Genomic DNA, 25,395 nt, shown 5'->3' with positions numbered 1-25,395 from the left:
TTGAATTGTAAAACCGTTCGAGTCTGTAATTGGGATGATGACAGTTTTTTAAATTGTATATAAATTTAGAGTATGCTAGTAGTAAAGCAATTTTGTAAAAGTAACAGGGTATCTGAGATCATTACTTTCGGAGCTACAGGGATTTAAAGAGTCAGATTTGCGGCGCTGCCGCGGATCTTTATCTGTTACTAGCTGACGCCGCGCGGTTTCACCCGTGTGGTTCCCGGTTTCGTAGGAATACCGGAACAATATAATACTTAAAACCTTCCTCGATAAATGGGCTATCTAACATTGAAATAATTTTTCAGATTGGACTAGTAGTTCTTGAGATTAGCGCGTTCAAGCAAACAAACATACTCTTCAGCTTTATAATATTAGTATAGAAAATAAATTGTAACTCGGGAAGTAACACTATCTTTGTAATAAGTGGCAAAGTTCCAGATGCACTTTGCAGTGAATTGCCAAACTTGGCTCGAGATACACTACGCAACAGTTTAAGGGCGGTCCTATTTCCTAAACTGTAAGCAATTTCACTTGAATTTCTGGTAGCTTTTAGTATATTAGACTTTCAACTCGGCTTCGTATGCAATAGCAATAAGTTCGTTACAATTACCTACATGCATACTAAAACATGGATATGACCTCTACCTCCGATGCCGGAGGGTGTGGGTTCGAATCCGGTCCGGGGCATGCACCTCCAACTTTTCAGTTGTGTGCATTTTAAGAAATTAAATATCACGTGTCTCAAACGGTGAAGGAGAACATCGTGAGGAAACCTGCAAGAGAATTTTCTTAATTCTCTGCGTGTGTGAAGTCTGCCAATCCGCATTGGGCCAGCGTGGTGGACTATTGGCCTAACCTAAATTCTGAGAGGAGACTCGAGCTCAGCAATGGACCGAATATGGGTTGATAACGACCTAAATGGTAATTGTAACGAACTTATTGCTATTCAAACATGCTTAAAATTTATAACATAATTTCCTTCTTTCCCTTTTTGGCAGTCGGGGAAAAAACATTCGTATCGCATACCGAAAAATCTCCGCTTTATTAAGTTAAAAGTCTAGCGGTTTTTAATGTAGTGTGCAATAAACTTAAAACTTAAAAATCGCAGCTACAGAACAATAAATTGCGATTGAAAATTTCTTTGAGGATCCCCACGTTCCCCACGTCAAAATTAAGCGAGATCAATTTTATTGTGTGGAGATGAGTTGATTTTGATATAATACCACCATATGGAAATACAAAATTCTATAGGTATACTCATGACCGATAACCAAGAATGATATCAAAACATCCTTTTTAATATCAGTTAGTTATTAGTTATCAGGTAGTTTGGCTGGTGGGAGGCTTCGGCCGTGGCTAGTTACCACCAGTAGTACCACCCTACCGAAAAAGACGTACTGCCAAGCGATTTAGCGTTCCAGTACGATGTCGTGTAGAAATCAAAAGGAGTGTGGATTTCTTCCTACTTCTAACAAGTTAGCCCGCTTCCATCTTAGATTGCATCATCACTTACCATCAGGTGAGATTGAAGTCGAGGGCTAACTTGTAGAGAATAAAAAAAAGTTAGTTTCTAGCGGCAATAACGGCAGTGTACAACAAACTTAAAACATAAAAAAGCCACAGCGCGATTAATTACGATTGGAGATATTTCAGTTACCCACGTCGAAATGAATCGAGATAAATTGTGAGGGGAAAATCGTTGTTTACATATCCAGCAGAAGTTGAGTGGTACGTCTCAGAAAACTCCTCCCGCATGTCAAGTTGTTTACACAAATTGCATTTTGAATGTAAACACACCATCGCAGAGAGATTTACACTTGCAATTTAGGAAGGTTATGCTAACACTAAACCAAAGTATATATTTCTCAAGCTGTATCCATACAATAGTAAATACAAGTAAATAGTTTACTGACTAATTCCAATAACATTTCTTTGGGTTTGCGGTTGGGTTGAGACACGTGGCATTTATTTTTCAGGAGGATGAAAATCCACACCCTTTTCGGTTTCTACACGTCATCGTACCGGAACGCAAAATCGCTTGGCCGTACATCTTTGTCGGTAGGGTGGTAACTAGCCACGGCCGAAGACTCCCACCAGCCTAAATTATTTTTTTTTACATATTAAGAATATTGGCCATATCTTTCAAAATATGACCAATACTCCCATTCCCCTACAAATAGTAATTTGATGTGTCACATGATGTAATTAGAAACATTTTTTTTGTGTTTTCCAAAAATGATCTTCATATTCCAAAATTTTACATTTCTAGGGTTTTACGGAAATCTTCACGTAATTAGCTAACTTTTGTATTTTTTTTCAAAATTTTAAGTTTAGTAGTTTCGGAGAAAAGGGGGGGAAGGGGAATATTTTCTTAAATAACTTGGAAACTATTTATTTCTGAATTACAAAAAAATACCGCTCCTCTTCAAATACTAAACCACCATACATATATACTAAGCCACCTTCTGATCAGTTTGAAGGCAGTGTCAATCCAGTGTCATGTTTTAATTAAAGCCGTTTCTGAATGATCCACAGATATTTTGTAATTTAAACGGCTTGAATTAAAATATCACTGGCTTGGCACCGTCTTCAAACTGATCAGAAGGTAGCACATAGGTAAGATGTTATTTTTTGTTTTTTAGTTTAGGTTAGTTTTTGAGTTTGAAGTCGGTTAAATTTTTTTTATTAAAATTTTTTGTATATTTCTGTTCTATGTATTGCAGGAAATAGTAGTCTGAGACGGATATGTCGTCAGGTGGCGCATACTTAAATACGTTTAGTAGTTTTCGATCTTATCGCAAACATACAGACAGACACAAGCAGCGGAAGACTTATGACATGTATTTGTATAGATATATTCAGTAGACCTGCATGCACATGCATGCATGTGCATGCTGCACATTAGAATACGGGGCTATTTCGCGGTGCATTTGTGAGAGCGCTGGTGGGAAATAACTACGACTTATAAAGGTGCATATACACTTGCCTGTCGCGTCACCCAACTTGCAGTAGTGGTAACATGCGATCGAGAGTAGAGAAATAGACAAAATGACGGTGGACTTGTCCCAGTCCCATCTTTCGCCTTAACGTAATGAAAGGGATATCAGTATTACCGGTTGCAACTCCATTGTCTGAAATTTTTGTATTTATTTTCACGAGATTATCTCCTTGGTCACGTGTTAGCACGACAGGATATAAAAGACAGAGACAGAGAGCGTGAACGATATCTTATATTCTATTGCATAGCTATTGGTCGACAATATGTTGACGTTGACGTTAGGCTTGATCCGCTAAAAACCTTTCTCACTAATAGGAAGAAAGTTGCTTTATGACGTTAACAATTTTAAATTTTAAAGTAATAAATGAAAAGAAAATAATTCACTATTAATATAGTTATAGTTAGCTTTTTGTATTGTTTTCAGTAAACCCTTTTATCGGGTATTCATACTCGTATATTCACAAAATAATAATTTCTAATGAAAAGTAACGGCGATGTTTAATGCAGCGCGCTTGTCTAGAAAAATGCCTATTAATTTTTTGTCTTTAAGGAGTTTCTATTATTCTCGTAGGCTATAAGAAAAAAATCTAATTATGAATGTCGTGATTTCGTAGAAAGAATAAAGAAAAATATTTACACAAAAACGTTGTAGAAAGTGGGTTATTTTAAAAGCCTAGAATATTTTGTAGAATGAAACGTCGTATGTGCAATGTGCATACTCCTTAAAAACTCCATACCGGATTCGAGGCAGCCTTTGATTCTTGTGCGGGAAATGGAAAACGATTTTGCACTGTTCACGTTCACTGTTCACGATATGACTTATTCGGAAAGGTTTTAAATTATTGGTACTTTGTGCTTCTGTCTAACTCTTACGAAACAGTTCGAAACTAGTGAAGTTACAAATTTTGTTCCATTTCGAAGTCGGATGGTTCTGTCTTGTATTACGAAAACCCGACTTTTGTAAGTTTTTTCAAAGCTGTCTGGAAGTTTTTAAAATGTTTAAAAGTTTGTCGGACGCAGAATAAGACGTTGATTTCTAGTAGTATTTAAATAAATAATAAAATCTTTGTAACAAAAAAAAATCACCGAAGGCTGAAAGATCCACTGGACAGAACCGTTCAAAAATCCTAAAACTTTATGATTTATACGGCTTGAGTTAATGCATCACAGTGTTGGCACCGCCTTCAAAGTGATCAGAAGGTAGCACATACGATGCTGTGGTTCTCAGAGAGATCCTGGGTTCAATTCCCAGTCAGTTTAGGATTGTATATGTTCTGACTTGCCTCAGGTCTACTCTGGTAGTAGGCAACCATAGTTACCACCCAACTGGCAAAGACGTACCGCCAAGCGATTTATTGTTCCGGTACGATGTTGCCACAGAGTAACCCGAGTGAGTCTTTACAAACTGCGTGCTAAAGCCAGCGAAACCTATAAAAAAACTAAAGTCACGCGTCTCCTTGACATTCGCATAGGTATACAAACTTTTTCATAATTTGTATTTCGAAATTTAGGGCAGGGGTAGGATAGGGGTAAGTTCTGAACATCACACTCGCCCTATTCGCGCATTCTCTAAAAAGTTTTTTGAATTAATTTTTGTTTTTGTTTATATTTCGTCAGCAAGCTTACGTTATTTCAAAATGTTTTAATATGTCATTCCAGATTTACGTAGGTAAGGAAATTCAATTTAGCGAGTAATTTTTCGTCGCCTCTATTTTCGTGTCAATTAATCATATTGCGTATATTTCCACGGAATTGAAAAATCATGTATTGGCGATACGCCATAGGTTTCGCTAATTTTATCCCATTAGGCAAACATTAGTTATGTGGTTATATTGATAGTAAGAATAGAACGTGTTAGCTATATGAGAATCGTTAGTGCATAATTATTTTAAAGGCCTGTTTTAACGGCCTCCGTGGCGCAGTGGTATGTGCAGTGGATTTACAAGAAGGAGGTCCTGGGTTCGATCCCCGGCTGGGCCGATTGAGGTTTTCTTAATTGGTCCAGGCCTGGTTGGTGGGAGGCTTCGGCCGTGGCTAGTTACCACCCTACTGACTAAGATGTACCGCCAAGCGATTTAGCGTTCCGGTACGACGTCGTGTAGAAACCGAAAGGAGTGTGGATTTTCATACTCATCCTAACAAGTTAGCCCGCTTTCATCTTAGACTGCATCATCACTTACCATCAGGTAAGATTGTAATCAAGGGCTAACACTAACTTGTAAAGAATATAAAAAAGCAATGAATTTTAAAGGTAACATGAAACAAAGTCTTCTGCTTTAACTGTCTGTCTCTCTGTTAGTTTGTAATATACCCAACTAAACCGATTTTCGTGCGGTTTTCAGCAATAAATAAAGTTGTCATGGTTTCTTGTCAATTGGTTGGAAATGGAATACAACAATAATTGTTGGACGTGCATTCTAGTCTAGTAATTTGTTAAAAGGACCAGAGATTCTCAAACCGTCTGTTAGTGTAATATAAAACACAATAGGTGAAGGTCGCTTTTAATTCGAACGAGCCTCCAGTGTACTACTTTTTATCCATTAAAAAATATATGTAAAAGTCGAGTTTCTAATTTAGACCCTTTCCTATGGAAAGCCTCCGAAGTACTGAGAAATTAATTAAAAGCAGATTACAGAGAGACAAAATGGCCGACGGTGTAAACATAAAACGGACATCGGATTACAAACTCGTGAGTCAGTTGCAAGTTCACAGTTAATTAGTCCGTTTGTTCAGGAAAATTTCGCCGAAAATGTACGCTGTTTGGTCAAATATTTTTCTTTATTTACAAAAATAAAATTAATTGTAGCTTGGCTACTTCGTTCGTAACACTCCCGATTGTCCGCGCGGGCGGGCAGGCGTGTAGCGTTGAATGAAAAATCCACGAATGATGCACCTCACTTCTCCGCACGTACTCTTTCCCCCCGTCGCCCGCATATGGGATACATGGGAGTGTCATCACGTACTTGTCAGACAACACTTACGAATATTTTCTAAGTCAGACAAAATGGTTTTTATTTAAACTGGGCCGCCATTTTAATTTATCATCATTGGCAACCCATATAACCATAAAAATAATGTGCAATGCTCATGTATCGCTCCGCCCAGTTATAGTTAACGCTGCACTCGAAATTGTAGACGAATACATATACCTAGGACATATGATCCAGTTAGGTAGGTCCAAATTCGAGAAAGAGGCGAACCGTCGAATCCAACTCGGCTGGGCTGCATTCGGGAAATTCGCGACATCTTTTCGTCCGAAACTTCTCAGTGCCTGAAGACAAAAGTCTTCGAACAGTGCGTGTTGCCAGTATTACCTATGGTTCCGAGACTTGGTCGCTAACTAAGGGCCTCATAAGAAGGCTCAGAGTCACACAGCGGGCGATGGAACGACCTATGTTAGGAGTATCTCTGCGTGATCGAATCAGAAATGAGGAGATCCGCAGAAGAACCAAAGTTACCCAGTTGGATTCTTTGAAATGTTTATTATAGAAAATCAATACATTGAGCCATAAGATCTAAAACTTAGGCTTAGCCGAACGTAAAAGTTAGTAGGTATACTATATAACTATATACCTTAATTAGGGTATAGTATCCACAGGTCGATCCTTCATATTAATCATACTAAATCAAGACCCTTTGTCATATAAATCTAAGTAAATAACACGTAAATGCTTTACCATTACAACTCTTATTGTGATATTAATAAGATTGAAAATGCGCGAGTTATTTTAAAGATTATACAAGATATAAGTTCTGTAATGGTAAACGATAAGCCATTGTGACCCTTAGGGCACGTTCACACTTGACGTAATTTGAGGCGAGATTTGTGGCGACAGTAGGTTTTTTTTATTCTTTACAAGTTAGCCCTTGATTACAATATCACCTGATGGTAAGTGACGATGCAATCTAAGATGCATGGCTAACTTGTTAGGAAGAGGATGAAAATCCACACCTCTTTCGGTTTCTTTCGGTTGCGCCACGGAGGCCGTTAAAAATAAGTTAAACTATGTATTATAACGTGGCCATATAAGTTAAACTTGTCGCAGTATCTTTGCTTAGTCTTTCAGCATCACTTACCCATCAGGTGAGATTATAAGTCAAAGGCTAACTTGTAAAGAATAAAAAAGGTACCTACTCATCATCATCATCAAATAGCAATTTTGCTTGCACAAAAAACAACTAAGTATTTTTCATTTCCGTTGTTTAATTCGGTCTGCTTCACAGACAACTGTGCAAACATTTAATGATGTCCCCAAAATAGGTAAAATGTTGCAACTTAACATTTCAAAAATTTTTTCGCCCGTGACTGGCTGCATGCGGTTTTGATATAAAGTTCAGGAGCCAGTGTCAAAATTTGCAGAGTTGTTTGAAAAGAGTTCAATTGTTTCAATTCCTTACAAATTGACGTTTACGTTTACGTATGCTTCAAATTATTACAAAGTACAAAAGAATAATTTTGGAACGAAGTTCCTTATCGCGCGTTCCGAAAGGGGGCTGGACGGAAAAAAATAAGACCAAAAGTTTGCCGTATTGCCGTGATGGCCTGCGCGTATTACTCTCTCTCTCATAGAAAGCAAGCCAGTTACTTTCGTTATGTCTTACTATTTCGCATTGAACACTGTGGTGTTGTTACGATTATTTTTGTTGAGTGTATACCTACATGTTTTTTTTACATAATAATTAATAAAAAATAATAAAAACTTCGTTCTATCCGGGTGTATCTTGACAAATCTCAAGTTTTTTTTTTTATTATTCTCATTTACATGTGTTCTGATCCTGTTTAAAGAGTTCATTGCTAATGTAACAAAGGCACATGAGGTTGATACTTTTGCCTCAATTGGAAGGCAACGTATTGTACGACATGATCCTACCATATCCTATAAAAAATTCGAGTTTTTCTAGCTTAGCAGACGGCTATCCTCTTTAGTCTCCCATTGCTATAAAAATCAACAGATCAATCATTTACAAAAAGTGATTGTAAACAAGAAATTAAACTGATTTATAGAGAGGAAGAGCTAAGGGCAAGTAAATATCATGTATCAATATTAAAGTTTCCACTGGCTCATAGACTATGTAGTTGCTGTAATATACCATTTGCTCGACCGTGTGTATTTTAACGAATCCTGAAGGCTAACAAATTATGAGTTCAGAGCTCCATTCAAACATATCAGTCGTTTCAGACTCCAGAGTGCCTAGTTTTTAATGTTTTCATACTGTGACAATCGCGTAAAAGTAAACGCGAATTTGTAAGGAATTGAAACAATTGTGCAGTAGTGCCACTGGATGGCGCTGTTAAGAATTCCTTAGAAATTCGCGTTTACGTTAACGCGATAGTCACAGTATCGAACTGCCACTAGGCATACAAGACTCAGTAACCGTGAAATATGTCAGTGGTCTTTTACGACTAGCAAGACCACTGACATACCAGCAGCATACCAGAGAATTTTCTTAATTCTCTGCGTGTGTGAAGTCTGCAAATTCGCATTGGGCCAGCGTGGTGGACTATAATTGTCCTAACCCCTCTCATTCTGAGAGGAGACTCGAGCTCAGCAGTGAGCCGTATAGGGTTGATAATGATGATGATCATGTAATAGACAGACAAAACCAAAAACATAAAAAATCCCATTTATGTTTTGGTATCGTGCAATTTTAACTGTTTATAAGCACTCGAAAAAACACTTTATTAAAAATCTTTTTCCTGATAAAGCTAGTGACGCCACAAACGGATTTTTAGAATTTTCTGCATTTTTCATGTCACGATTTCATTTGGTAGAGTCTAACTAGGGTTTTAAAATGCAATTTTAAAATCCATTCTTATATAAAGAGTAATAAACTCGTCGTTTCAAACAATTTAACGACAAAACGAATTATCGCTTCGAAAATCGGGAAAAGAAAAATTTTCCTCTCACGGAAACTAATCACAGTTACTAGTTGCATCGTTAAGGTGAGGATTACTTGGAAAATATTCTGCGAACGCTTCTCCAATAGCTTGCGAATGAAAATGAACCTTATTATATGTGGATTAGAGTAAAATTTTGTATTTCATGCCAAATGTGGTAGCCATGCTGAATATTGAAAAGTAGGACATGAAAGATGATGACGTAAGGAGCGGAAACGTGGACACTAACGCTTGGCCTTATCCACAAAATTATAGTCGCTCAGCGAGCAATGGAGAGAGCTATGTTAGGAGTCTCTCTGAAGGATAAAATCCGAAATTAGGGAATCCGTATTAGAACTAAATCAATCGACGTAGCCCATAGGTGAAGTAGCAGTGGGCAGGCCATATTTGTTGCAGACCAGATGGCCGCTGGGGCAGACGTGTTCTGGAGTGGAGACCGCGTACCAGAAAGCGCCGTGTAGGACGCTCCCCAGCAAGATGGTCCGACGACATCAAGAAGGAAGGGGTTGGATGAGGAAGGCGCTAACTAATGCGAAATTGCAATCATTGGAGCATCGCCGAAAAGTTGCCTGTCTGTTGGTGTTCTACAGGATTTATTTCGGAGAGAGCGCTCAGGAACTTTTCGATCTAGTTCCCTCTTCACCTTTTTACCATAGAACTGCCAAGCATCGCAGAGGTCTTCATCCATACGTAGTTGATGTCCCCTGGACTCGTACGAAGCGTTTCGGTTCTTCGTTCCTGATCCGCACTGCGAAATTATGGAATGCCCTTCCAGCTTCCGTTTTCCCTACCACCTACAACATGGGTATATTCAAGTTAAGAGTGATTAGGCATTTTCTAGGCAAGCGCGTTCCACCTTAGGCTGCATCATCGCTTACTGTCAAGCATGATTGCTGCCAAGCGCTAGCCTATATAACGTAAAAAAAAAGGCGGAGGATCGTGTGTGGTGGCGCGCTCTCAGAAAGGCGTATGTCCAGCAGTGGACGGATACAGGCTGATTATGATGAATTAATAGTAGGTAGAGGTAAGTAGAGCTATTTCCGGGAAAATATTGCTGCCACGCTTAGCATTCCGCTAAATATCAGCAGTGTTCTGATGTGCAATAAGAAGGATTATCTTGTATTTCTGGCCGTGTTAGCCCAGTGGACTTGACCACAGCCTTCGATTCGGAAGGTAAGCTCGAATCTAGTCCGGGGCATACACCTCCAACTTCTTAGTTATGTGATTTTTAAAAAATTAAATGTAACGTGTCACAAACCGTGAAGGAAAAACATCATGAGGAAACCTGCATACTTGAGAATTTTCTGAATTATCTACGGGAGTGAAGTCTGCCAATCCGCACTGGGCCAGCGCGGTGGACTATTAGCCTAACCCCTGTCATTCAGAGGAGAGACTCGTGCTCAACAGTGAGCCGAATATATGTTGTTAATGATAGTGGATCTTGTGTTTATGCCTGTTAAGTTTATCAAAATCAATCAATATTAAATCTGAGGATTTTTCACCTAGATAAGTTGTGACTGTTATTAGAGGCCTAATGATGAAGACGAAAAAGGAACTCCTCAACGGTTTACAGTAGCTATCTTGTGTTAATTGATTGATAAGCACAGAAAAGAGGGAGATAACTTCACAAAACTAATGGTTACTAGCAAAGCGAAAGGGAAATGGCAACTAATTCCGTAGGCTTCAAATATGCTATGCACTCCGAAAAACCAGAACTAGAATACGATAGCATGTCATCATCTATACTAATATTATAAAGCTGAAGAGTTTGTTTGATTGAACGTGCTAATCTCAGGAGCTATTGGTCCAATTTCAAAAATTTTTTCAGTGTTAGATAGCCCATTTATCGAGGAAGGCTATAGGCTACATATTAACCCCGTATTCCTATGTATCCGTCAGCTAGTGTAATAAAGTCAAATACTTCATGAAACGACCCTGAAACATTAAAATTACGTCTTACAGAGGAGAAGTTTTTACATAAAAAACATTTTACTTGTCCTGCGTTCACAAAACCACTGGTGACCCTATTTTAATAGCAGTGAATACTGAATGGACAGGTTAAAAATGCTAAAAGGTAATGAAGCTTACACGTCGTTTGCATCTCTAAATCTTCGTAAAGTGCTCCTGATAATGTCCGAATGGTTTTTTGTATGGATCTCACAATACAATTTTAAAGTGTTTGCCCAAGGTTGTTTTGTTGTGTTTGAAATCCCACTTCTGATACATGAAAGTTTAAATGATTGTAATTCAGTCTAAATGACTTCCGAAGTATGATTTGTATCTAATAAGCCACAAAAAAGGACAAAGTACAAAACGTATGTTTTTTAACCGACTTCAAAAAAAAAGGAGGAGGTTCTCCATTCAACGCGTATGTTTCTTTTTATGTTTGTTACCGCATAACTTCGTCATTTCTTAATTAATTTTAAAAATTCTTTTTTTGTTTGAAAGAATATAGTTTCACATTGGTCCCATTTAATTTTCATGAACATCGGTTCCGTAATTAAATAAATACTGTGTACTGTGCGCCACTAAGTGTACTGTGTACTGTGGCGCTGCCGAGTACGGGCCATTTCGTTATTTTAATTTTAACACAAGATTACTAAACCGATTTCTATGAAAATTAAATGCTAGTACTCACTAAAAACAGAAAAAAAAATCTTTTTAACAAAAATTTAACCGACTTAAAAATCACAAAAATAAACTAAAAAGCGAAAAATAACATCGTATATGCTACCTTCTGATCACTTTGAAGGCGGTGCCAACACAATGATGCCTTAACTAAAGCCGATTAAATCATTAACTTACAGGATTTAAAGACAGTTCTATCCCGTGGTTCTTCCAGAAACGGCTTTAATTAATACGCCACTGGCTTTACACCGCTTTTAAAGTGATCAGAAGGTAGCACATACGATGTTACTTTTTCGCATTTTAGTTTATTTTTGTGATTTTGAAGTCGGCTAAATTTTTTTGTTAAGAAGATTTTATTTAAAATAGATATTTTTCAGGTTTGAAAAAATCACGGTTTTTAACCGACTTCAAAAAGGAGGAGGTTCTCAATTCGGTCGGTATTTTTTTTTTTTTTTTTTTATGTATGTACACCGATTACTCAAAGACGCCTGGACCGATTTCAAAAATTCTTTTTTTGTTTGAAACGGTATAGTCCCCATTTGGTCCCATTGCCATCATGTCAAGATCTGATGATGGAATCCTGGAGAAATTGAGGAGAACTTTCGAAAATTATATGGGTGTCTAGTGTGTTCGTCAACTTTTCCATTTAGTACTTTTAAGCACTACAATTTCATAAAGGTTTAAAATCGATCTGATGATGGAGCCATAAAACAGACGAGGGAACTCCTCGGCGATTTACAGCAGTTACCTTGTGTTTGGGCTTGATTTATTTGTATTAATGAGAACTTTCCACATAGATAGGTTGTGACTATCATTTAGGGGTTTGGTGATGAAGACCAAGGACAATTAAGGGAACTCCTTAACAGTTTACAGTAACTTCCTTGTGTTTGGCCTTGATTAATTCGTATTGCTGAGAACTTTGTACCAAGATGGGTTGTGACTGTCATTAGGGGTCTGATGATGAAGACCAAGGTCAATTAAGGGAACCCCTTAACGGTGTACGGTAGCTACCTTGTGCTTGGGCTTGATTAATTTGTATTGCTGAGAATTTTGTACCAAGATGGGTTGTGACTGTCATTAGGGGTCTGGTGTGTTCGTTTAAGATGAAATTTTACACTAAAAATGGAAAAATAATAAAAATTTTAATAAAAAAAATACAACCGACTTCAAAACCAAAAAACGTAACCAGTAAACTAAAAAGCGAAAAATAACATCATAATATGTTCTACCTGCTGATCAGTATGAAGGCGGTGCTTAGCCGGTGTTGTCTTGATTTAAGCCATTTCTGACAGGACCACATGAAACAACACTGTCTGCAAAATCTAAATGGCTCGAATTAATACATCACCGGCTTAGCACCGCCTTCATACTGATCAGCAGGTAGAACATATTATGATGTTATTTTTCGCTTTTTAGTTTACTGGTTACGTTTTTTGGTTTTGAAGTCGGTTGTATTTTTTTTATTAAAATTTTTTTATCCAGAATCTTATTGTGTAATTACACAAAACGATTTATCATTAAGTAGAGTCAAAATGTCAAGCAAGTTTCTCCAGAGTTTTGTACAGGCCACGTTCAGGGAATCAGAGGAGGTCGCCCAGTAAATGTATTAGTCCCAAGGCGTTCCAACTTCATTTATTTGCTACCATACTAACTTAGAGTCAAGGATTGTAGTCTACCCCGTAGCAGGGGAGACAGTCTGTGCTTTCATATCCCATTCGCAAAGAATCAGACCCGTGGGTCTTTATTATTTTTTTTATATGTTAATAATAAACCATTTATAAAATACTAGCGGACGCCCGGTACTTCATCTGCGTGGAATTCAGTTTTTCACAAATCTCGCAGGAACCATTGATTTTTCCGGCATGAAAGTAGCCTTTTATGTTATTCCATAGTAAAATCTAATTCTATTCCATAATTCAGCCAAATCGCTTTTGTAGCCGCAGCGCAAAGGAGGAATAAGCATACACACTTACAAACAAATTTTCGCTTTTATAATATTAGTGTGATGTAATGTTTAACGAGTGTTTGCCAAGATGAATAAAGTATATTTTCCTTGTTTTAATATGAATAACCATGTTGCTAGTCACTTACCATCGTGGCAACCTTTCAAAAATATCATGTACCTACTTGTAAGAACCAACTAAGCGTCATGATCTTTAAGATCTTTAGCAAAGGGTTTCCATGAAGCTAAGTTAGGCGACTAGGGAGATGATTTTTCATGACTTTACATATTGACAGTGTAGACTCTAAAAACCTGTTATCTCCCAAAGTCACCACGATCTAAACTCCATAAATAATAGTCACTTAACGTATTTCTACAAATTTTCATTTTTAATAAAATGATTCCGACGAATTGGAAACCTCCTTCTTTTTTGAAGTCGGTTAAAAATAACGAAAGTTGAAAATAAATTACGAAAGACAAGCTATCCCAGGCTCTCAGAGAAAATAATGTCTACTCCACCGAACGAGTTACTCTTTGCAACATTAATGCTGTATAACTTAACCTAAAAATGGAAGCGTTTATTATAGGTGTCCATAGGGACGTCTTTAGCTAATATCTTGTTAACCTCTAATACTTTTCTTGTCCAATTGTTGTTGAGCACTGTTAGTATCGTGTTTGTTTTAGGAAACTCTGATCTTTCTTTCGTAAAGGTCAGATAGTCAATAAATATCACGTTACAAGTAATCTATTCATAGTAAAACAAAGTATTTATCACCACTCTAAATCCGCCTACTAACTTTTATTGACTAATTGACATGGACTACAACCTATAGTCCTGGAACAGCATATTTTTATCTCGATATTCCGTCGTGATAGCACAGTTGGATAAGACCTTTGCCTCCGGTTCCGGAGGGTGTGGGTTAGAATCCGGTCTGGGGCATGCACCATCAACTTTTCAGTTGAGTGCATTTTAAGAAATTAAATATCACGTGTCTCAAACGCTGAAGCAAAAACATCGAGAGGAAACCTGCATAATTTTCTCAATTCTCTGCGTGTGTGAAGTCTGCCAATCCGCATTGGGCGAGCGTGGTGGACTATTGGCTTAACCCCTCTCATTCTAAGAGGAGACTCGCTCAGCAGTGAGCCGAGTATGGGTTGATATGATTCCTATAGGAACGTGATCTACACAGGCAAAACCACAATATACAGCAAGTTTCGCAATAAACATTTCTCGCGCGAGTGTTGAGTCGTTATGTAGCGAAATCATTACGAGAAATGCGACGTGTTACATGTGACATTTTGAATTACCGTGAATTGCTTTTACGATGTACGGAGTCACTTTATTCGGTAATAAGGCAGAGAAAACAGTTGTTATACAAAATATCTCAGTGGAACAACGATATTTATCCTACTAATATTATAAACGCAAAAGTTTGTATGGATGTTTGTATGTTTGTTACTCTTTAACGCCGTAACTACTGAACCGATTTGACTGAAATTTGGAATGCAATCCGCGTTGGGTCTGCGTGGTGGACTTAGACCTAACCCCTCTTATTCTGAGAGGAGACTCGTGTTTTACAGTCAGCCGAATTTGTTATTGTTAATGATGATGATGAAATATTCAATTATTTGTGAGGAGAAATTGTTGAGAGCCCAAGTCGTAACTAACTGGACTAGTAATGATAAGCCTCTGTTGGCTTTTTTATGCCTAGGACTTTTCGCATTGTTTCGATTTCAAATCCAAATTCAATAAGAGCCGTATATGCCATCTGACCCCATTAGAGTAACCAATGGTCGTAAGTGCCTACGTCGTTTCTTGTTTCAAGTACAATATTTTCCACTATCGTATCGGAGTCTATACTGCGCCAACTTGTTAGGGTTATCACTTGTTTCTTATTAGGTACTTGACTGTCTAGGCGTTGTAATGGAAGTCAGTGGGATCAGCTGAAAGGAGATAACATAAATATATTCACCAGGTCAAGCTTTGCTTTGACTTATGTGAATTTACTTCTTTCCTGCTCATACACTACCCCTGTGGTTATTATAGCTTTCCCATTCCAAGACTTTTCGCTTTATTTTGATTTCATATCCAAATTCAATAAAAGTCGTATATGCTGTCTGTTCTGACTCGTGAGGCGCCCCATTAGAGTGCCCAATGGTCGTAAGTGCATACGTCGTCTCTTGTTTCAAGTACAATATTTTCCACTATCGTATCAGAGTCCTGTCTATACTGCGCCAACTTGTTAGGGTTATCACTTGTTTCTTATTAGGTACTCGACTGTCGTAAGGCGTCGTAAAGGAAGGAAAAAGAAGGAAGAAGATCAGCTGAAAAAAAGATAAAATAAATTTATAAATGAAAGGTTTGCTATGATTTATGTGAACTTAGTTCTTCCCTACCCCCATTATTATTACAGCTTTCTCTACCATTATTATCGTTTCAGCATGTGATGCTGCAGGCGGGGACAAATACTTTCTAACGGGCAAAAAATGTTTGTCATCGCATGCGGCAAAATAAAGAATTTAGTCAGAACTTTATACAGATATTGTGATACCTACTTGTTTTTTCTTTTTAGTCCATTTGTCCTGTCCATAGTAGTTAAATTGTCCTGAAATAAGTTGTGAATTATAAATATACCTTTGTTCAACTTTGGGTTTCCTATTTTTTAAATACAATATACTTCTGAGTTTTGCTAAATATATATTAAGATATAGGAACCAAAATCTTTGGTTTATTTAATTATTAATGTAAAGCTTCATGTTCATGACTGTATGTACAATTAATTATCTTTCTCATCCTCCATAATAAAATTAACTTGCTCCCCGTAGGCTACAAGCTGGCAATACCCTTGCGAAGTAACAATGTAAAGGAATAGGCATTTACTAAGTAAGAGCGATTTTAGGCACATCTACAGATTGTGATCAACTGCGAGAAAATGCCGGTTGGAAAAAAAGGACGGTTGCATATTTTTAGCATTGTACGTTTTAGCAGACTCAGAAAAGATTACAAAATTAAGAAAATTAATGTCGAACAAAGGTTATGATTCACAACATTTGTCAGGACAACTTAATTAACAAATCAAACTGTAACCAAAATAAGACCCTAGAATGGCAGAGAATGACCTTGAGTGAAGTCACGAACATATGAACGTTGTGTGTAGGATTAAAGGATCCTTTGACTGTTAACAAACACTGCCCTTTTCCACTCAATTCACTCTCCCCGCCTATCCCAAGTAATCCATAAAGAATTATAAAACAAGATGTGGACGGCTCGACCGCCACGAGCACACTGAACCCATCCGTACCGCAAGTCGTTGCAATGCGACGATAACATACGTAAGTATTTGTTCGGTCCAAATAAAGTTTTGCCCGATACTGACCACGCTGGGCATGCGGGTTGGTCAGCGCAGTACTAGATTACTCGCGCCGATGTTAACACCGACCTGAGGTATTTTATAATCTAGCCTGTAGGAATGGATATACCGCCATTCGTCGGTATCGTGATGTTTGGAAGTGCCTACAAAAGGCCTATGTCCTGCAGTGGACGTCCATCGGCTGATATGATGATGATGACGTAAGAATGTATATAGCAGCAAAGGTCACCAATCAGTATTACTGTGTTTTCATTTGAAGGGTATGTTTCTATCTTAATAATATATATACTTTGACTTACTTTTTTTTATTTTTTACAAGTTAGCCCTTGACTACAATCTCACCTGATGGTAAGTGATGATGTAATCTAAGCTGGAAGCGGGCTAACTTGTTAGGAGGAGGATAAAAATCCACACACCTTTCGGTTTCTACACGACATCGTACCGGAATGCTAAATCGCTTTACGGTCTTTGTCGGTAGGGTGGTAACTAACCACGGCCAAAGCCTCCCACCAGCCAGACCTGGACCAAAGAAAACCTCAATCGAGATCATGTAAATCCACCGCGCATACCACTGCGCCACTGACGCACCTCAAAAGTTTACAAAGTAGTTTACAGTCTGTCGACATCTGCTAAGAATATATTTTGCAAGAGGGCCGGATTAACGAGGTCTAAAGGCGGACGAAGTCACGGGCGTCCGTTAGTTCTAAATATAATCAGAGACGTGTATGTTGCCTGTCGTGAGGAGGCCCATTAGAACGCCCAACGGTCGTAAGTACAGATACGTAGGCTCGTGTTCGAAGTACGATATTTTCCACTCAGTATCGGAATCCAGCGCCACAGCCGCTCACTGATGTATGCCGCGCCTAACTTGCTAGGGTTGCCACCTGTTTGTTTTAATCTAAGAGCCTTAAACTAAAAACGTCTCAATTCAGCATGTCCTCATCTTTAGACATAAGTCATAAGTAATTTTTCATTTCATTTGGTAACGACTGTTGGTGTTATTTTTTCGTCTTTGTTTGTAATTTCATTTAATTTAATTTAGTTATTGCGATTGTGTATTTATCTTCATTTATTTTGGTAATTGTGACTGTTTGTATTTTTTTTTACTTTTTCACCACGTTTAATATTATTAATTTAGTTGAATGTTGTAAAGAACAATAATTCTTGCAAATAAACAATTATTATTATTATTATTAGTACTCGCGTGATCATTGACGTTGACAGTGGCGTAGCGTGCCTCGGAGGGGCCCTATATCAATATTAGTTGAGAGCCCTACTGTTACAAATGCTCATTTCAAGCAAGAAAGCATGCTACTATTGAGCAGTTTCTACTTATTAGCATGTGTATCGCAACATTGCTAATAATGGGCATGCTTATTTTGAGCTTGCTCAAAAGAGTTGTGCGATTTATTAGCATGCTACTTGCTGCGTGGGTGGACGGGGGCGTGCTTTTAGCGCGTCTGAACAGGTTTACTTATTGAGTATGCTAGTCGATCAGCATTGCTATTCTGCATTCTCTTCACCTTCAACTCTCCCTGTCTAACACGATACTATAAACAGAGAGCGATAGATACAAATTAGCGTGTGTAATTGGAATGTTTGCTTTGAGCATGCTTATTCAGGAGCATAGTTAAAAATAGCACGCTTATTGCTAGCAAATGTAAACTGATGATAAACATGCTCGTATGGAGCATACTTAAGAGCACGTTTTTAGCATGCTATTTTCGAGCATGTGTAACAGTACCTGAAGGGTTTCTCATAAAAGGAACAAAAATGCATTAAAATAAATATGACAGTGACTTAACCTATGTATGTTTCTAACTTTTAGGCGGACGCTTAACCAGGGTAAAATAGAGGTTGTGGATTACCTACATTTTACTAATTTTTGCTTCCACACGTAAGGGGCCCTTGTGATCCAGGGCCCCGTATCTTTGATATGGCTGTAGCTACGCCCCTGGACGTTGACTAAATATGACTCCAGATAGGTAACGGTGTATGTAGAGTACGAGTAAGCATATTGTGCAGTCAATAGGTCACTGAAAGCAGAGCACTGGAATATTGCTGCCGTTGCAACCTACTAAACTACAGTGCTAGTAACAAGTTGACAAATAGTTACTCCCCATTTACCTATTGTTTTTTTAAGCGTATCATCGTCAGCACCATCACATCAGCCCATGGATGTCCATCGTTAGATATAGACTTTGTTTAAGTTTATTTTTTTTTTAATTTTCAATATTAGATTCTGTGACTCTTGGTTTAATTTTGGTTTGCTTTTCTGTAGTACGTTACTCAATGTATATTGTACATTTTGTATATGAGTCTCTGGCATGAAATAAAATGATTTTTATTATTATTATTATTATTTTTAATTTAAACATGACGGTCTAACGCCTGCTGTAACCAGCTGTTAGTGGGACTTCCTAAGCGGTCTAAGCGGCCTGCATTCTGTGACTTGCTTGATGTCTGTTGTGTAACTTTGTTGGTGTAACGATACGTAGTCGATCAACTGTTGTTCTCTTTATCTTCTATCGGCTCGTCGAAATATGTGCCTATTGCTATTTCACAATGTTTCAAGCTATTTATTAAAATAGGCATAACGGCTATTATAAGGATTATTATGAGTAGGGGCGCGCACTAGGCTTTTAACTATATAGGATATGCATTGTAGGTACATAGAAATTATAGAAAGTGGAAAATCCCTTTCCAATGTATGTTTGTAATTAATCCTTAGGGTAGGCAGTACATATTTGCATGTATGAAGTGCACGCCACTAATTGTAAGGACCATTTAAAAGGTTATTCAGTATTTTCTTTCTTTCGAACATTCATCATCATCATTATTAACCCATATTCGGCTCACTGCTGAGCTCAAGTCTCCTTTCAGAATTAGAGGGATTAGGCCAATAGTCCACCACGCTGGCCTAATGCGGATTGGCAGACTCACACACGCAGAGAATTAAGAAAACTCTCTTTTGAACATAACACATGCTATTTCCTACAGGTTCTTCTCAATAGATATATTTTTCATTCGTCCAATCGTAGTTTAAAACTAAATTATCATTTGAAAACTAATCCGAAATCTTTGTCATCCCTTTTTTTCTCTTTTTTTATTCCCGTAGGTATTTCCCTCGTGACAACCCTACGTTGTGAACGATATACTGCTGAGAAACTGTAAATAAGCGCGCCTGGTTTATTGCGATGGGGTCGGCGGGTGATTACCAGTGCTTTTCACTCTTGATTCCGTTTTTCAGGCCGTTTAAGGCTGTTTAGGACTCCGCGACATGAAAAGCCTTTCTGTCTATCGAATTAGGAGTAGAACAGAGAAATTATCATTATCACCCTTCTCGTATTTAAGCGGTCCACTAAACAAAGCCTGCCTTGTACAGTAGGGTTGTCAACCGTACTATAATATTTATTATTGTACTATATTAAGGTTCTGCGAACTAAATACTGTTTATATAGTACGCAAAACACTATATTTTTTACATTAATTTTGGATTGATGATAAAGAAGTAATAGCATGCTTATCCGAAGGTGTCTATCTTATTGTTGGTTTTCATTAACTTTTAAATTATATATGAAAAACCATGTGACACTCTTATGTTAGACAAAAAAAATGAAAAAAGCACGAAGTGCTAATAATTTAGGTTTTTATAAAAACAGACAGGCAACAAATACATTATGTTACTTTTTCTATAAAATACTAAAGTTTCTTTAGTGTTCTATATTTTTTACAGCTTAAATATGAAAAATACTATATATTTCTTAAAAAAGGGTTGACAACCCTATTGTATAGGAGAGGAGATAATATGGAACTATATATATTGAATACAGGAAAACTGACCAAATTTAAAACTTAAAATCGGAATTAAAATTTAATGTGGTCTCCTAGGGTGTCACACTCAGACCAATTATAGAAGGACCTGTATCGCACTCATAGTCACGAACAAAATTGTCTGTCATTTTCTGAGGAAAACGAGCTTAGATTTTGTATATATCTTATACTAAACTAAAAGTTTTTGCCCGTTTTTTACATAACTCAATTACACAAAAAGGTATTTTTACGGAGCTCTTTAACCGACGAACACAATTACAACTATTTAACATCTATTCTACAGAGACAGTTTTTATAATCGCATTAGATCGTTGATCATATACTTTGACAGAAAAGTAACGTCTAGCGAGGCAGGTCCTATACAATAATTGGTCTGAGGTGTCACACCACCAACTTCGTTCATTTGTTCGAAAAGCCGATGGACTTTGGGGTCCCAAGTTCATTACTGGTATTTTTCTGGTGGAAGGCTTCGGCCGTGGCTAGTTACCACCCTACCGGCAAAGACATACCGCCAAGCGATTTAGCGTTCCGGTACGATGCCGTGTAGAATCCGAAAGGAGTGTGGATTTTCTTTCTCCTCCTAACAAGTTAGCCCGTTTCCATCTCAGATTGCAGCATTGTAAAGAATAAAAAAAAAGCGCAGATGGACTGACGATATCAAGGGAGTCGAAGTCGAAAGGAGTCTTTGCCTAGAGACAGCTCAGGACTATGGTGTTTACAAATCTCTACAAAAGGCCTATGTCTCGCAGTGGAAGTCCATAGGCTCATGAGATTTTCGCATGTGTCGATTATATGCCGCTGTATCTAACATTGAGTTAAAAATAATTAAAATTATCAGTTAATTTACATAATAAAAATGATTTAGACATAAAATGCGGCCCGCTCTAAGTCATTAACGTAATATATTTGTACATACTGTTGATATAAGAACGACTCATGAGCAGGGTCGCCATGATTTTAACAAAAGATTCAGGAATGTAATTATGGCGACAGATTTTATATTTTTTTAATTTGGTTCAGATTGGGTCTGGTAATTGGCTTACCACCTTGCCGGTGAAGATGTATCAAGCAATTTAGCGTTCCGGTTTAATGAAGTGTAGACACCAAGGGAGAATAAGATTATCTCTTCCAAGTAAGCCAGTTTTCATCTTAAACTACATGGTCACATAAGGTTATCTTATCATCACTTAACCTTCGTGGCCATAGTTCATGCAATTAGATCGAAATATCAATAATTATATAGCAAAAGAATAAAATCTTGTTGTTTTTTTGGTACAAACATGTATGAAATATACTCACTGCTTGGTCAGGGGACCTCTTCATGAATGTAATATCTATATATGCATATGAATGTATTTTTGATAGTGAAAGTGCGCAACCCTCTTTTGTCTCTCACTTACTTTCCCTTTCTCTCTAATTTGTGTAGTGTATTTAAGTATAAGTCAATTTTGGAAACAAAAATGGTAGGTAAGAATTTAAATTAATAAATTTAATTGCTAGACAGAAACAAACGGTCGACGAGACGTAACATTTTCCTTGCGTGATGATTTTTGTCAGTTGCTTCTACGAATACTGTAGGTAATTCAGGTAAAGACAATAACTTAGTTTAAATACAGCCACCAATCAACGTGGGCACGATTTGTACTGCTGTTAGGAAAAGTTAATTTAAGATACTCGATCTTTAAAATTACTTCCCAATAAAAATAAACTTTGTTTCTATTTATGATAAAAATCACAGTAATAAAAATATAAAGAAAGGAGATGGTCCAAAATTCTATGGAGCCCAGGATCATTCATTGTACCCTAGAGATTTCCTCTAGGGTACAATGAATGTTTACAAACTATTTTTGATTACACAAATCTACGAGTTTACTTTACTTCTTTCGAAATAATATTCATTCTCTGCCGAGAAATGCAACAATAATATGGGTAATAATGGTGGATTGATGACGTTTTCAATGCAGTACTCAATTTGACGTTGTCAATTGTCATGTCATAGTTGCTTTATGGGCGCCATCTTGATATAACTCAAAAACTTGGATTTTAATAATTTAATTTATTTCTTTTGTTTTGTTAGATGCATTCACTTATGTAGATTTTATTAAAATCTTTGTAGTTTTTAATTAATGATACGATGTACAAGAGTAGACCTGATATGGACCATCTCCTTTATGGCCACTCTAGTCGTAACTAATTACGCGGGGTCATAGATTAAGGACGACAGATACGACTCATAGGTATGTTTGTTTATCAATCGTTTAGCGTCAGTAATATCTACAGTTGTTTGGTAATACTTATCAGCTTAAATGCCGACTCAGGGACGTTTACGAGACGTCATTTACTGTTTTCGATTCGAGTAATGAACTTTTTGTTTCATACGAGTATCTTACTAGAACCTTTATGGGAAGGGATCACTTTGGTATCGGTTAAAAGTCGAATCTGGGGCACTATGAGGCGTTCAATTTGAGTAATGAACTTCTTTTTCGTTATCAACCCATATTCGGCTCACTGCTGAGCTCGAGTCTACTCTCAGAAAGAGAGGGGTTAGGCCAATAGTCCACCACGCTGGCCCAATGCTGATTGGCAGACAGCACACACGCATAGAGTTAAGAAAATTCTCTGATATGCAGGTTTCCTCACGATGTTTTCCTTCACCGTTAACATGCCTCGGACCGGATTCGAACCCACACCCTCTGGAATCGGAGGCAGAGGTCGTATCCACTGGGCTATCACGGCAACTTCTTTTTAACCGACTTCAAGAAAAGGAGGAGGAGGAAGTTGCCTCATAACGTTCGTCATTTCTTAACCAATTTTGATAAATCTTTTTTTGTTTGAAAGAGTATCCTTCCAGGTTGGTCCAATTTAATTTTCAAGCAAATCGGTTCAGTAATTTTGTGTTGTAATGAAAATAACAAAATTGCCCGTATTGTGGCGCTTTAGTTCACTATGCAAAAAAATTCAACCAATTCCAAAATCATAAAAATATGTGTGAAAAATCAAAGTATTATGTTAACGTGAAAAATTATGGCATCTGTATTAAGTAGTAAAAGCCCATAGTCATTATCAACCCACTTTCATTAATTTTTTATTCTTTTTTTCTATATTCGGCTCACTGCCGAGCACGAGTCTCCTCTCAGAATGAAAGGGTTTATTATCTTGTATCTTTTTTTCAAAATAATAAAATGTTGAAAAACATCCAACAGTGTGCGGAAAATAAGAATTTAAAAACCGGAAAAGCGCACGGAATGTACCTACTTAAGTTATGAATACCTAGTCTAGTATGTCATACCTAGATAATAAAAATAAATAATTTATGATAAGAATAGTATAAGAATTAGGAACATAAAAAAATCTCTACTCTAAACCTAACCTAACTCTTTACGTACATGGGTCCTACGTAATAAAAAAATAATATTTAAAGTTTCAATATTATATAATTTTCTTTATATATATATAGGTACTTACGATTGTATAGTAGGCAAAGGTACCTTTTTTAATTAGGTATTAAATTATTTCAAACATTATCGCGTAGGAAGGATTTGAAGTACGGATTACCGAAATTGTAAACTGACGCCTCTTTGATTGAAACTTTTACAAGTAAACAGAGACGTTTAGCCTTACCTCTACTCTACACTCTATGTCTACATTACAGGACCCTCGAAAGGATTCGATTTTCAAAATACAGCGGTTTCAGGCTGAGCTACAGGTGCGCGTTGACCTAGCCGAAGTGCCGCGAGCTAGCGATTCGCTCATTCGCTAGTCAGGCCAGGCCAGTCGGAACGCGGCATCCATGGAGAGTGGACGTATGTCACTTTTATCGCGGAACCATTCGAAAATCAAACCGTAAAAATACGTCTTTTGAAATGGCCGTTATTCCCACAGTGCAGTGTTGTGGTGTAAAAGAAAATTGTTTTGTGACTTAGTTACGTTAATTATGTTGGAAAATGTTTTAATTTGTTGCATTAAAACTGAAAAACAGTGAAATAGATGCCGGTGTTGTTTTAGTTTGTCAAGTAAGTGAGAATTGATAAAACAATTGGTTTGAAAATGGAAGTTGGACGTACTGTTTTGTTTTTGGAACTGTTATTTTAAAGAGCTGCTGGACTGATGTGAGTACATAATATTTTTTCAAGAAGTTTCCTTAATTAGAAGAAAATTGTCTTTATGTGTTACTTACTATTTGTAGGTAGTTAAATAATTTCGTGAATCTATTAAATAAATATTTTTTCAGCATATTTTCAGTGTACTTCAAATGGTGGATACGAGATTTATTAATTGTTTATTTCAAATTTTCATGTGGCTAGTTTTGGGGTTAGGTTCAGAGTTCCTCCTACAAAGAATCCTTATAGTACTCGTAGTATAGAAGATGTAACAGTTTTCAGTCTGTCTGAAATACCCACCTACCCAAAAAGTCGACCAGAAAAGTTACTATGTACTTACCAATGATTTCTTACTTTTAGATATGTTACGTGACTGCAAAATCACCATGCATAATTTTGTACTTACTTAAATTATTTATTTATATTATTTTTACAGTTCCCGAAAACACACTTGACATTGTAGACAATGATAATTATACTATAATTATTGATTGTGGACAATATTTAGGTATTATTTGTTTACATAATTTTCGTTGTAAATTATGCGACTAAATGAAATTAAGACAATTAGCCGCTTTTGTCCGCCTTAGTTTCGACGCGCTAGTGACATGTCTAATATT

General features: G+C 37.1%; 1 protein-coding gene across 2 annotated transcripts in view; it reads left to right on the top strand.

Annotated features, from left to right (window-relative positions):
* The first annotated feature begins 24,461 nt into the window (after positions 1-24,461).
* The window catches only part of LOC112055289 (5-hydroxytryptamine receptor 1-like), a 158,124-nt gene continuing 157,190 nt past the window's right edge, over positions 24,462-25,395 (top strand). For both annotated transcript variants that reach the window (XM_052888920.1, XM_052888921.1), the window contains exon 1: positions 24,462-24,784. The gene's annotated coding sequence lies outside the window, so the exon portion shown is untranslated. The remainder of the gene's footprint in view (positions 24,785-25,395) is intronic.

This window comes from Bicyclus anynana, chromosome 24, assembly GCF_947172395.1.
Source record: "Bicyclus anynana chromosome 24, ilBicAnyn1.1, whole genome shotgun sequence".
NCBI lineage: Eukaryota > Metazoa > Arthropoda > Insecta > Lepidoptera > Nymphalidae > Bicyclus > Bicyclus anynana.
This window is presented reverse-complemented; position numbering and strand designations above follow the sequence as displayed.